This window comes from Arvicanthis niloticus, chromosome 6, assembly GCF_011762505.2.
Source record: "Arvicanthis niloticus isolate mArvNil1 chromosome 6, mArvNil1.pat.X, whole genome shotgun sequence".
Classification (NCBI taxonomy): Eukaryota; Metazoa; Chordata; class Mammalia; order Rodentia; family Muridae; genus Arvicanthis; species Arvicanthis niloticus.
In genome coordinates this window covers 27641373-27654351 of record NC_047663.1, presented here as the reverse complement: position 1 = coordinate 27654351, position 12979 = coordinate 27641373, and the positions used below count along the sequence as shown (strand labels likewise).

Sequence of the window (12979 nt, the reverse complement as noted above, 5' to 3'; positions counted from 1 at the left end):
GCTTGCTTTGGGGAAAAGTGTTTCCTGCACAACTGTGTGTGTGTGTGTGGGGGGGGGGTACTTTGGATTCCCAGCACCCAAGTAACAAACTGATCATGGTCACACAAATTTATTAACCCAGGTGGATCCCAGATTCTCCCTGTTCAGCCAGCTTATCTGAAATAGTCAACTCTGGGTTCAATAAGAGGCCTTGTCTCAAAAATAAGTAAGTAAATAAATGTAGCTAGATGGAAGAGAAGAGGGCATCTGCACAGCCCTCTGACCTCCACATGTAACCTTGAGTGGGCATACACATGCACAACACACATGTGCACTGTCCCAGCTTCACTGCTGTGATAATTACCCTGACAAAAGGCATCTTGGAGGACAAAGGAGTTTATCCTGCTCACAGCTCAAGCTTAGGGTCCATCCTGTAGGGAGGCTACAGTAGCAGGAACTTGAAGCAGCTGCTCCCCTTCACAGCCAAGAGCAGAGAAAGGATTGCAGGTATGGACCATTCACACATTTACTTGCTCAGTCCATGGGGCTGGTGCCTGAGCATCCTCATCTGGTTTCCAGAGCAATCCTGGACAGCTGCTGGTCTTCAGTCAACCTGTGAAGCCAGTGATATTCTTCTGAATATCACTGCAGGAACCAGTACAGAGGCAGCAACTAGGTAGATGAACTGCCCAGAGAGAGTGAAGGGCAAGAAGTATAAGGCAAAGCTTGTCTTCTTTCACCTTTTTTTAAAAATCAGGGCTGCTACCTGATGGTGCCACTCCCATTTAAGGTGGCCTGCATCCTCAAGTTAATTTAAGACAGCTCCCATAGTCCCACCCACAGGCTAGTCTGATGTAAACAATCCTCTCTGAGGCTCCTCCCTGTGATTCTAGGCTATATCAAGTTGGCAAATCTAACAAAAAATTATATACACTACACCCACACATACAACATAAACATATACAACACACACAACACATAAATACATACAACATATATACATACAAAATACATACCTATACACACAGAGTGCCAAGCTCAGTTTGCCCAGCTTCTCCTACAGGTTACATTCTTTTGTGGTGACTGAGGGTTACATGTTGTGTAAAATACCAACATCAGGAAACTACATTGCTACAAACTATAACTTTATTTTATGTCATATAGATCTCTCCCTCCACACATCCTTTTGTTTTGTACTTGTGTGAGTTGTGTCTTTTGTTCCTTTGTTTGAGGAAGGGTCTTACTATGAAATCCTGGGTGGCCTGGGACCTACTATGTTGTCCATGTAGCCCAAATTGGCCTTGAACTCACAGAGATCCACCTGCCTCACCTTCCTAACTGCTGGAACTAAATGATCACATCTGGAAAGTTATGTAACCACTGCAGCAATGAAAATACATGATGACAGGATGGTTCAGCATATAGAAGAAGTTCCTTGACAGCCAGGGCTACTCTCTCTCTCTCTCTCTCTCTCTCTCTCTCTCTCTCTGATTCAAAGCTGTCACACTTCCTCAAAGCTCTCTCTGGTACACACTCTGCCCAGTAGCACACACTCCTGCACCTCTTAATAATGTCTCCTCTGTCTCTTGGAGGAGTCTGAAGCCCAGCTCTCCCAGTGGCCACTGAGAATGAGGCAAGGCCACAGTCCACCCATGTCTCTGTGGAATGAGGAGATGACAGCATTCCCTAGGGATGAGGGAAAGGATTTTATGGTCCTCTAACACAGGAAAGCACTGTATTACAAAAAAAATAAAGTGACTTCCTTCTGTGTCCAAGTCCTCAGGTCTTCAGCTCAGGTGAGTTATTGATTTTCAGGGTAAACTGATTGCATTGTCCCTTTCCAGACTTACGTGAATGGGGAATGTTTCCACTAGCTCTTTGTAGGAGTCAGAGTTCTCTAGAGGAACAGAATTGATATAATGATTCTATATATATAGAAAAGGGATGTATTGGAATGGCTTACAGGCCTGAGTTCAGCTAAGCTAACAATGGCTGTCTACCAATGGGGAGTCTGAGAATCTAGTAGTCAGTCAGTTCACAAGGCTGGATGTCTCCATTGGTCTTCAGTATGCACCAGAATCCCAAAGAAGTAAAACTCTAATGCCAATAAGGAATGAATTTGCCCAGATTAAAGGTGTATCTTACTGCCTCAAAATATCTACATTAAGGGTGGGTCTTACTACTTCAATTGATTTAAGAAAAAATTTCTCACAGGTGTACCCAGCCAGTTGGATTGTAATCAATCCCAGATGTAGTTGAGTTGACAACCAAGAATAGCCATGGGGATGGCATGAGGTGGTGTTGGAATATATTTTGAGATGTGCTGTTTTGGGTGTTCTTTTCCGTCCTTAAAAGGTTTACTTATTTATTTTAAGTGAATTCTATGTTTTGACCACATACACATCTAGGCATCATATACCTTGCTACTGGTGCAAAGAATCAAACTGAAGACAGGGGAAAGAGCAACAGGTGCTCTTAACCACTGAGCCATCTCTCCAGCTAGATAAAGTCCTTTTTTCTCTTGTCGGGAATATCCAGTGGTTTATGCTTTTCCTCCTGCTCCTCCTCCTCCTGGTCCCCTTCCTCTTCCTCCTCTCCTCCTCCTCCTTCTTCTTCAAATTATTTATTTATTTTATGTATAGGAGTAGATTGTCACTGTCTTCAGATGTATCAGAATAGAGCATTGGATCCCATTACAGATGGCTGTGAGCCACAATGTGGTTGCTGGGAACTGGACTCAGGACTTCTGGAAGAGCAGTCAGTGCTCTTAACTTCTGAGCCATCCCTCCAGCCCCATTTTGTCACATTTTTAGCTCTCTAAATATCTCATTAGAGACTTAGGATGAGATCTCACTTGTTATAAGTCATCTGTTATATGACACTGTTCTTGGGGATCCATAAGCAAACATCTACTTTTCTCAGATAGAGAATTGAAGTAAGGACACCACCAAAGACCAGCTTGGCAAGCCAATTAGTTTTATGGTGGTTACTGACAGAAGTCGGGATGAGGGATGAGCAGAAATGGCTCAAAGACAGCTGCATTACCTGAAGTCCACCCCAACATTGTAATGGCTCACAAAGGCTGGAAACCTGTAGCCCAGTGCACATGATGTGTGCAGCTCAGCAGGTTAGAGAGTGTCTCTGTCAGGGTGCTCAGCTGCTGGACTGAGCCTCTCTCTTCAGGTAGCTTTGCTGGTCTGAAAGCAACTTTCAGTTGTCCTTCCTGCTTACCCATGCTTAAGGAGGAAGAGTCCAGTGAATCTTGTCACTTTCCTAGGACTTTCTGAAGCCTTTCAGTTGTTTGCTTCCCTGCATAGAAATTTCTCTATCTTAAAAAGCTTCCAAGCAGAGGCCTAACTTAAAGGAAACTGCCACACAACAGGGTCCTTGTATTAAGTAATTAACAGGAGGATCTGGTTGGGGTTGAGAACTCAGTGCTTGTAGAATGTCCTTATCAGACAGATTTTGCAAGGTCAAAGGTAGAGGTTTGAGGACAGTTCCCAGCTCAGGGACAGGAAGGATTGGCTGGCCACCACTCCCAGAGTCTCTGAAAGGAGCAACCAGGGCAATACCTTCATGCCACACCTCTGCTGCTCAGAACTGAGAAAGCAAGCCCTTTGATAAGGATTCTGGAGTTCTGAGGCCAGTCTCCTCCAGGTCTTTGCAAACCAACTTTGACCCTGGTTCTTTGCATGACACACTCTGCTTCTCCTCTTCTATAATTAGTTCAGTGTTACTTCCTCAAAGAGAACAGGCCTGGCCTCCTTATCTAAGCAGTCTCAAGCCACACCCCCTCCAGGCAAGCTCTCTAGAGTCACCTGTTTGGTCCTTTTGTCCTAGAGCTCAGCATGCACTAGAAGCAGACTCCCTTGTTGGGTTGTGTGTGTCTTTCACAGGGACAGGAATGGTGTCTGCTTGAGGTACCTCCTACCCTGCAACCACCACTGCTCCCCTACAGTGTCTGGTATTTTTGGAGGGGCTCACTGAGAACTGACTGAAGAAATGAAGGAGGAAGAAGAAAGAGGAGGAGAAAGTGTGCTTGCACATGCAGTGAAAGGTGAGTGACTAAGGAGCCCCAGGCTAGCTTGGGATTCCGGACTCAGCAAGAAGACTGAACACCCACCTGACAAGAGTATCAACATAGAGATAAGACCTGAGGCACTGAGGGGTTCTGAGAAGAAAGTCAACCCTTGAGAAAGACCTTGTCTGGCATTTTACAACCTTTTTACTCCAGGAAACAGATCTGCAGATGGAATTTTTCTACACTAAAAGTTTGCTTTCTTTTCTGCCCTCTAAAAGCCTCAAGCCCCCTGCACCTCTGCACTGAGTCTCCCCTGCCACAGGGAAACTGCTGCCCTTCAGGTTCTGATTAGTAAACATCAGCTTCCAATAAAGGATGGGGTCCCGCCCCTTCTTTTTTATTTCCATGTTACTTCCATCCATCCCCTCCTCATGACTGGGGATCAAAGTTATAGATGGTACCAGGTATCTCCAGAGACATTTCCCCCACAAGACATTTCTGGCTTTTCTTTTGAGCTGCTCATGGCTGCTATGGTCCACAAGAAGTCAATCATCAAGGTATGATACCTACCATGGACTGGTAATACCTAAGAACAACTCTGGACTGCCTTGTGACAGTGGTGGGTCCCTCTTTGAGGGAGCTTGGGTGCAGAGAGTGGACATAGTCCATAACACACATGACAAGGGGCTAGAAAGATATCTCAGCAGTTAAGAGCACTAACTGCTCTTCCATAGGTCCTGAGTTCAATTCCCAGTTACCACATGGTGGCTCACAACCATCTGTAATGGGATCTGATGCCCTCTTCCAGTATGTCTGAAGAGAGCAACAGTGTACTCATAAAAATAAAATAAATAAACATTAAAAACAAAAAAACCACACATGACAACACAAAGCAAGGCAATTTTAGGGCTCCTTTCTATGCAGATGAAGAGAGGTCTCTCAGAGAAGGAGAAAGTGGGGCCTGGATGATGGAGAAAAGCCCTCTAGGTAGATCCAGTGCTAATAGGGAGTGAGTTCAAGTCTCAGCATAAGATCAAATCTCCTGAGGCAAGCTATGACCAGTGTCACTTCAGTTGAGAAAGAAGCCAGACTGAGGCTGGAAGGGAGAGACCTCCTAATAAATCCTGCTTGCCAAGGGCAGAGGTGTGCTGTGTGCCCCAAGGGAGGGGTGGGGCACACCACTGGACTGACCACTGAATCTAAGCTAAAGAAGGATAGCCTCAGGAATCTGCTCAGATGTGTTTGCTTAGCACACTGGAGGCCAGAGGCTCAGTCCCCAGCAGTGTGTGTGTGTGAGGGGATGGGGGAGTGGATAGCCAGGCTTGGTGGGCCATACTTGTAGTCTCAGTAGTTAGGAAGCTGAGGCAGGAGGGTCTCTCTGAGTTCAGTGCTATCCTGGGCTACACAGTGAGTTCTAGGCTAGTATGTGTGTGCTCCCAGTGTTGAGATCTAGTCTCCAATTTCTAAAAAGGGAAGGCCACCCTTAGTGTAGTGCACAGCATGACCTGCAGGGGGCAGGATGGAGATTAGAGCAGAGGCAGAAGTCTGCTCTTGTCCCAAACACAGCCTAGAGACAGTCCTCAGCATAGCCTGGAGTGGCCTGCTATGGAGTGTGACCCTGAAATAGGGAGAGTTAGATGTGGGTCTGCTTTGGGTACCACTAAGAAGGGTAAGAGAAGGAGGAAAGAGAAACCAGAAATCACCTCTGCTGTTGTTTGTTTTTAACCTGAACAGCTAGGTTTTTGATGCCCCATTTACCTGTGACATCAGGAAGGATGCACAGTGGAAGGGCAAGAAGAAGCCAGAGCTCACTTTTGGCCTTGAGGTCCTCCACTGGCTCCAGGGGGCGGAACTATGTGGTGAAGTCTGTCTAGAGTTCAACAGGGAGGGCTTGGCCAGAGATGAAGATCCCAGAGTCAACAAACAAAACAGTCTGTGATGTAGGAGGAACTGAACAGTATAAAATGATGTTAAATATCTCCTCACTCAGAACATAGAAGTGGATTTGTCTACAGGAGCACTGGAGGCCGGGCTGTATAGTAACCAGGCTCCTTAGAACCCAAAGGCACAAAGAATGGGTGTGTCTAACTTAGTAAATTTAGTCTCAGAGTGAAACTATGAGCCAGTGGCGAGTGCAGTGAGAAAACCGAGGCAGAGAAGAGATAGACTGCAGTCTCAGCAGGCAGGGGCCTCCAACTGTTCCTTTGGGATGAAGCTTAAGTACATGAAGGGGTGTTGGGGGCAGGGAAAGCTAAGCGGGCAGTGGTGGTTTACACCCTTAATCCCAACACTCAGGGAGCAGAGGCAGGTGGGTATCTTGAGTTTGAGGCTAGCCTGGTCTTCCAGGACAGCCAGGGCTACACAAAGAGAGAAACCCTATCTAGAGGAGCTGGGGGAGGGGGACATGCACCTACACAGAGGCCGCTACCAGGAAGTTACAGTTATGGTTTGACTTTAAACAGGGTGGGTCCTTTCTGATACCCCAGCATATTGTTTCGACATGTGAACCAGACTGGTCAGGTTGTGACCAAGAATTATGTATGGTTAGGGTCTATTACCAGGTATAGCCTGACTCAGTTCCTCATGACCGGAGGCTATTACCCAACAATTCTGTTCAGGGCTGGTTTCCTCTTGTATAGTAGCCAGAACTAGTCACCTGGTATAACAGTTTCCTTTATTATCTCTTGTTATCTCTAGGTACTCTGACTGATTTCTCACTGGGGAAGTTAATTAGTTCTGTGACAAAGTCACAGGAGGTATGACAAGCACTGTGGGAGTGAGCACAGATTAGGACAAAGAGCCTCAGGTCCACTGTCACTCAGAAGTGACAGAGGAGGTGGAAGATGCAGCCAGTGCAGTAGAGGAAAGCGAGGCAGAGTGGACTCAGACATGTATAGGGGAGTTGTTGGAGCAGGAACACTGGTCATGTGGATCAGATGCCACTGAGACATGAGATCAGGATACAGACATTGGCTTCATCAGAATGGAGGTCACATGACCAGGATGGAAGTGATGTCCTGTACTAGTGAGAACTGAAGGGGAGAAAAGATGGAGAGGGGAGGTAGGCCAGCAAGACAGCGGTTTTCAGAAACATTGGTGGCAGGGCAAGTTATAAAGTGTCTAAGCCTCCATATGGCAATGAAATCACAGGAGTGAGTCCTGGGAGGGAGTTGGGAATGGGAGGGGCACCCAGGTGCCAGCTGGGTTCCAGGGCAGCATATCTGTGCAGGTTGGGGCAGAAATTACATAGCCTTGGTGAGATAGTTTTCTTTGTTTGGTTTGTTTTGTTTTGAGACTGGATGGGTTTTCCTATATATAGCCTTACCTTGCCTTGAAGTTGATGTGTAGACCAGGCTGGCCTCAAACTTTCAGAACTGCCTGCTCCTGGCTCTTAACTCTTGGGACTAAAGAAGTGCACTATCAGACCAAGATGACATCCAGGCTAAGATGAATTTGAGACTGGGGTACAAGAGGCCTGAGAAGGCAGGTCTGGATGAGTTGCCTTGAGAGACTCTGGAGTGTGTTGGAGAAGTGGGGGCCTCGGGGTACACCTGGACTGGATTTGAAAGTGAGTCTACTTACTCAGGTGTACTGGTTCTTGGGCAAAAGACCAATTCATCCAGAGTCTGGATTCTTCCTAGATGAGCAGGATGGAGGAAGAGTCAGGAAGACTTTAGATGTTGGACAGTTGTAGTTACAATGAGGTAAGCGAGCTGACTCTCAAGGCATGAAGGTGGGGGTCTGGAGGTCTTGGAGAACAGACAGTATGGAGGTTGACTCACCTAGACCATAGCAGCAGATGGTGCTCACAGTAAGAGGTAGGAGGTTAGAAGGATGTCCTAGTTAGGGTTACTATTGCTATGATGAAACACCATGACCAAAAGCAAGTTGGGAGGAAAGGGTTTATTTGATTTACATCTCCATGTTATAGTCTATCGCTGAAGTGTTGGGAGCTGCACTAGCCCCACGTTCAGGTGGCCAAAAATGTCTCGGCCCCGAGCAAAATGTTGAGGCCCGGGCTGCCCCACGTTTGGCGGCCACTGTATCCCGGTCCAAGCTGCCACTCCGGTTCGTGGGTCAGGGTACAGCAAGAGAGAGAGAGTGAGGACGGACTCGAAGAATGGAGACCAGACAGAGTGTGTTTCAATCCCGTTTATTCTTCAGTCTCTCTTCCTCTAAGTGTCTCCTTCTCTACCGGCTGCCTCTGCCTTTTATATGTCTCACTTCTAAGCCATGCCTTTTGGTCACACCTTTAATCATGCCCTTAGGTCTTGTCTCTAAATCTGCTCTCTACACTTCTAAATCATACTCTTAAGTTACACACCTTTAATCTCACACACCTTTAATCTCACACACCTTTAATCTCACGCACCTTTAATCTCAAGGTATCTAAACCAAGATTATCGGAGTGTGCTCAGCTGTTGTAGGCTATTGTAATCCAAGTCTCATGTCAGGGTATATGGCTCAATATGGCTGCAAAGCTGATAGCCGCTTTCTGCTAAAAGTCAGCCCCCAACACTGAAGGAAGTCAGAACAGGAACACAGACAGGGTATAAACCAGGAGGAAGGAGCTGATGCAGAGGCCATGCTGGGGGTGCAGCATACTGGATTACTCTTTATGGCTTTTTCAAAGTTCTCTCTCTCTCTCTCTCTCTCTCTCTCTCTCTCTCTCCCTCCCTCCTTCCTTCCCTCCCTCTCTCCTTCCCTCTCTCCCTCCCTTTTTCTCTTGTATGATGGAGGAGGACGTCCACTATAGACAAAAAGTAAAGCATAGACAGAGATAGGAACATCTGGGAAAGTCCAGAGTCAAAGTGACCCTGAGCCATGTGGGGATGGTGACAGAGACAGGGGAGCAGAGCACCAACACAGGACAGGAGGAGGAATAGGTGAGTCAGCCAAGAGGAGAAAGGTACAAAAGAATCTGGTAACTAAAATGGCTGGATTATAAAGGAAGAACGTCTGGAGGAAGTGCAGCCCAGCTCTGCACAGCAGAGTTCAGGGCAGAGGGCTGGGTACCAACCACACCCTGTAACAGTAGGGACTAAGGCATGCTGGGAGAGCCTGAAGGCCAGCTCCACATTAATACATTACATAGGCACCTCAGCCCTTTGTCCCAGGTTTGAAACTTAACACTTCTCTACTGCCCTCCCCCTCAGACTGGGTTTCTCTGGCTGTCCCAGAGCACTTGGTTTGAGGCTGGCCTTGAACTCACAGAATCGCTGGCCTGCCTCTGTCCCTGGTGCTGAGATTAAAGGTATGTGCCACCATGCCAAGCTCAAATTGATGTTTTTGTTTGGTTTGTTGTTTGTTTGTTTGTTTGTTTGTTTGTTTTGTTGAGACAGGGTTTCTCTGTGTAGTCCTGGCTGTCCTAGAACTCACTCTGTAGACCAGGCTGGCCTCGAACTTAGAAATCTACCTGCCTCTGCCTCCCGAGTGCTGGGACTAAAAGGCGTGTGCCACCACTGCCTGGCTCAAATTGATTTCTTATAGAACTCAGGACCACCAGCCCAGGGATAACCTCACTGGCAATGGGATGGTGTTGCGGCCCGAGCTGCCCCATGTTGGACACCAAAAATGTTGCGGACTGCTCTATCAGTGTTGGAACTTGCACTGCCAAAAGCCTTGGGGGCTAAGTTGTTAGGGCCTGCACTGCCCCCAAGCTGCTCAGGTCCACGGGTCAGGGTTCAGCAAGAGAGAGAGTGAGGACGGACGGGAAGAATGGAGACCAGACAGAGTGTGATTCAATCCCATTTATTCTTCAGTCTTTCTTCTTCTCTCCAAGTCCCAAGTCTTGAGTTCCTAGTCCCTAGTGCCTCCAAGTTCCAAGTTCTTTCTGCCAAGTGCTAAGTGCCTAATGCCTAATTCTCTGTTCTTCCTCCAAGTGCCAAGTGCCTAATAACTACTAAGTCTTCTTCCTCAATGCCTAATTCCTACTCCAAGTTGTACTCTCTAACCTAATTCCTAGTTCCAAGTTGTACTGCCTAATGTTTAATAACTAACTCTCTGTTTCAAGTTGTACTCTAAGTTGTACTCTCTAACCTAATTCTTAGTTCCAAGTTGTACTGCAAGTTATTCTCTTTTGCCTGCCTCTCGCCTTTTATATGTCTCACTTCTAAGCCATGCCTTTAAGTCGTGCCCTTAGGCCTTGTCTCTAAATCTGATCTCTAAGTCATGCCCTTGAGTCACTCACCTTTAAGTCTCACACACCCAAGGGAACATCCTGGGTATCTAAAGCATGATGTTATCAGAGTGTGCTCAGCTGTTGTAGGCTCAAGTCTCTTGTCAGGGTATATGGTTCAAGATGGCTACAAGGATGATAGCCACATTCTGTCAGCTCCCCACAGGCTGGGCCCTCAATCGATTTATTTTTTTAAATGTCCTATAGGCTTGCCTACAGCCAGATGTTACAGAGGCATTCTCTCAACTGAGACTCTTTCTGACAATTCTAGATTGTGTCCAGTTGACACAAGTGAGGGGCACAGGAAAAGTTGCTAGGCTTAAGGTGATTGCCACATCCTCCCACACAGCCATTCTCAAAATAAAATCACAAAAGTATATTCTTAGCTGGGTCTGGTTACACACCTTTAATCCCAGTACTCAGAAAGCAGAATAAGGTGATTTCTGAGTTTGAGGATAGCCTGGTCTACAAGTGAGTTTCAGAAGAGCTAGGGCTATACAGAGAAACCTTGTCTTGAATAACAGAGAGGGTTGGGGTCAAAGATAGAGAGGGAGGGATGGAGGGAGAGAGAGAAAGATATAATCTATCAGAGACATGGAAAGGGGCTAATTGCTAATCTTTTTCCTGCACAGTGGGAAAACAGACCTGGTGGTGTTTGCTGCAGGAAGTAAGCAGCAGAGCCCTGGATCTCAGCCCTTCCTGCTGCTGTCCTCTCTCCCCTTTCCCAGCTGCACCAGTTCCTCCCCACTCTGTCCCTGGAGCACGCTCACTCCCTTAGCTCTCCTCACTGTGTCTCCCCAACATCCTTGGGCAACTCCTATGAAGGAGATCCCTATGTCAGCTCAAAGGGCTGCTCCTAGTGCCAACTAAGCTGCAAGATTCTGCACAAATACTTGGAGGCAGATCTCACCCACCCCACCCCCAAACACAGACTTCCTCCTTCCTTCACTGACTGTCATTCATCATTCATTCACAAGTTTGATGTGCACATTCTTCATAAAGGATGATTTCTCAGTCATTGGCAAACAGCTCACCCAGTCCCCAGCTAACCAGGCTGCAGCTCAGTTTCTCCTCCACTCTGTACCCAGAGCTCATGAGTCTCAGAGGCTGAGAACATGGGCACCAATGTTTTGCCTATGTCCCCAGACATCCGGGCCTTTCCATAGACACTGCTTACTTATTCCTCAGGATGGTATACACACCATGTGTGCCACCTGTCAGTCTTACTTGTCTGTCTTCATAACAGGGCTGGAAACTATAGCAATCGTCATGGATCAAGCTTCACTGATTTTCTTTCCCCGTGCTAGTGCTAGAGGCCTTAGCCTTGAACACATTAGACACTCTACCACGGAGCTGTATCCCCAGCTCTTCATAAACTAAATCTGCCTATAAAAGCATTCTGTAAACACATCCACCAAATTTCCAAAAGCAAGATTTGTTCACTGGAGAAAAAAGCCTCAAGCAATGCTAAAGCATAGAAAATAGAAAGTTTGGGCTGGAGAGATGGTTTAGCATTTGGAACATTGGCCACTCTTCATAGGACCCAGGATCAATTCCCTGCACACACAAAGTGTCTGGAGGCCAAGGTCCAGGGGATCTGATGCCCACTCCAGCCTCCTAGGGCACTGCATGCACATTGGTACACAGATACACACACAGGCAAAACACTAATATAGATTAAAAAATAAACTCTTCAACTGGGCAGTTGTGGTGGATAGCCCTAGCCTCTTGTTGTCATGGTAACTCCACTCCTGGGAGGGGCTGCGAAGGAGGAGTGAATCTTGTAAACCTTCTGTCCAATCAAACTTGTTAAATAAAGGCTACAGCCAGTGATTGGGCAGTGGAAGAGGAGTGGGAGGAGCCAGAGGCAGGAAAAGAGGAAGACGAGGAGAGCCGGAGGAGAGAAGGCGGCGCGGCGCGGAGTGGGCAGTTGGCCAAAGCTAGAGGGCAGTTGGTCGAGAGAGAGAGAGAGAGAGAGAGAGAGAGAGAGAGAGAGAGAGAGAGAGAGAGAGAGAGAGAAGACGAAGAAGACCTTGACCTAGGAAACCGCAAGTTGTTAAGGGATCTCATAGCCGGGGAATAGTGTAGTTTAATGGTAAATCTGCCCAATCTAGGCATGCAGCATTCATTTGATACTTATTGACTTGTGTCGTTATTCTCTGGACTCCCTGTGGGCAAAAGATTTACCGCAACAGGCAGTGGTGGTACACACCTTTAATCTCAGCAGTTGGGAGGCTGAGGCAGGTGGATCTCTGTGAGTTTGAAGCCAGCCTGGTCTACAGAGGGAGTCTGAGACAGCCAGGGCTACACAGAGAAACCGTGTCTTGAGAAGAGATTTCTACCATGGCTTTAACTCATGGTACCTCAGGCTAGACTCAGATCTGTAATCCTCCTGCCTCACATTCCTGACTAACTTGAAACTACACAACAGTATCCAGCTCTTCTAGATCTTAATAGACATGCAAAGAAACACATACATTTATAAAAAAAATCTAATGATTAAGTTTATTTTACAAAACTTGCCTTTTCCATAAGACAGACACAATGTAGGTTGGCATGACAGATCCTTCATCCTTAGGGGATAGGTGTTCAGTGTGGGTGCGTGTCTGACAGAACGAGCTCCCAGAGGGCAGTGGACCATTGTTTCACACCCCACAGTCCATTGCATCAGAAGATGTGCATCTGCATCTTTGTGAGCTTTGGTGTGTGGGCCTCTCTGCAGGCTTATCCTTAGAAGTGTCACTGCACCTGGTCTCATCCTGGATTCCCAGAGCAGGAAGACTAGAGTAGTGGTGTTATAA

General features: G+C 47.0%; 1 long non-coding RNA gene across 3 annotated transcripts in view; it reads left to right on the top strand.

Annotated features, from left to right (window-relative positions):
• Positions 1–12311, top strand: part of LOC143442694 (uncharacterized) — a 39498-nt gene extending 27187 nt beyond the window's left edge. For 2 of the 3 annotated variants that reach the window (XR_013111090.1, XR_013111088.1), the window contains one exon: positions 3876–6149. This is a non-coding gene — a long non-coding RNA (uncharacterized LOC143442694). Of the gene's footprint in view, positions 1–3875; positions 6150–10810 lie in introns of those variants that run through there. The other variant, XR_013111089.1, reaches the window with a different exon arrangement.
• The last annotated feature ends 668 nt before the right edge of the window (positions 12312–12979 follow it).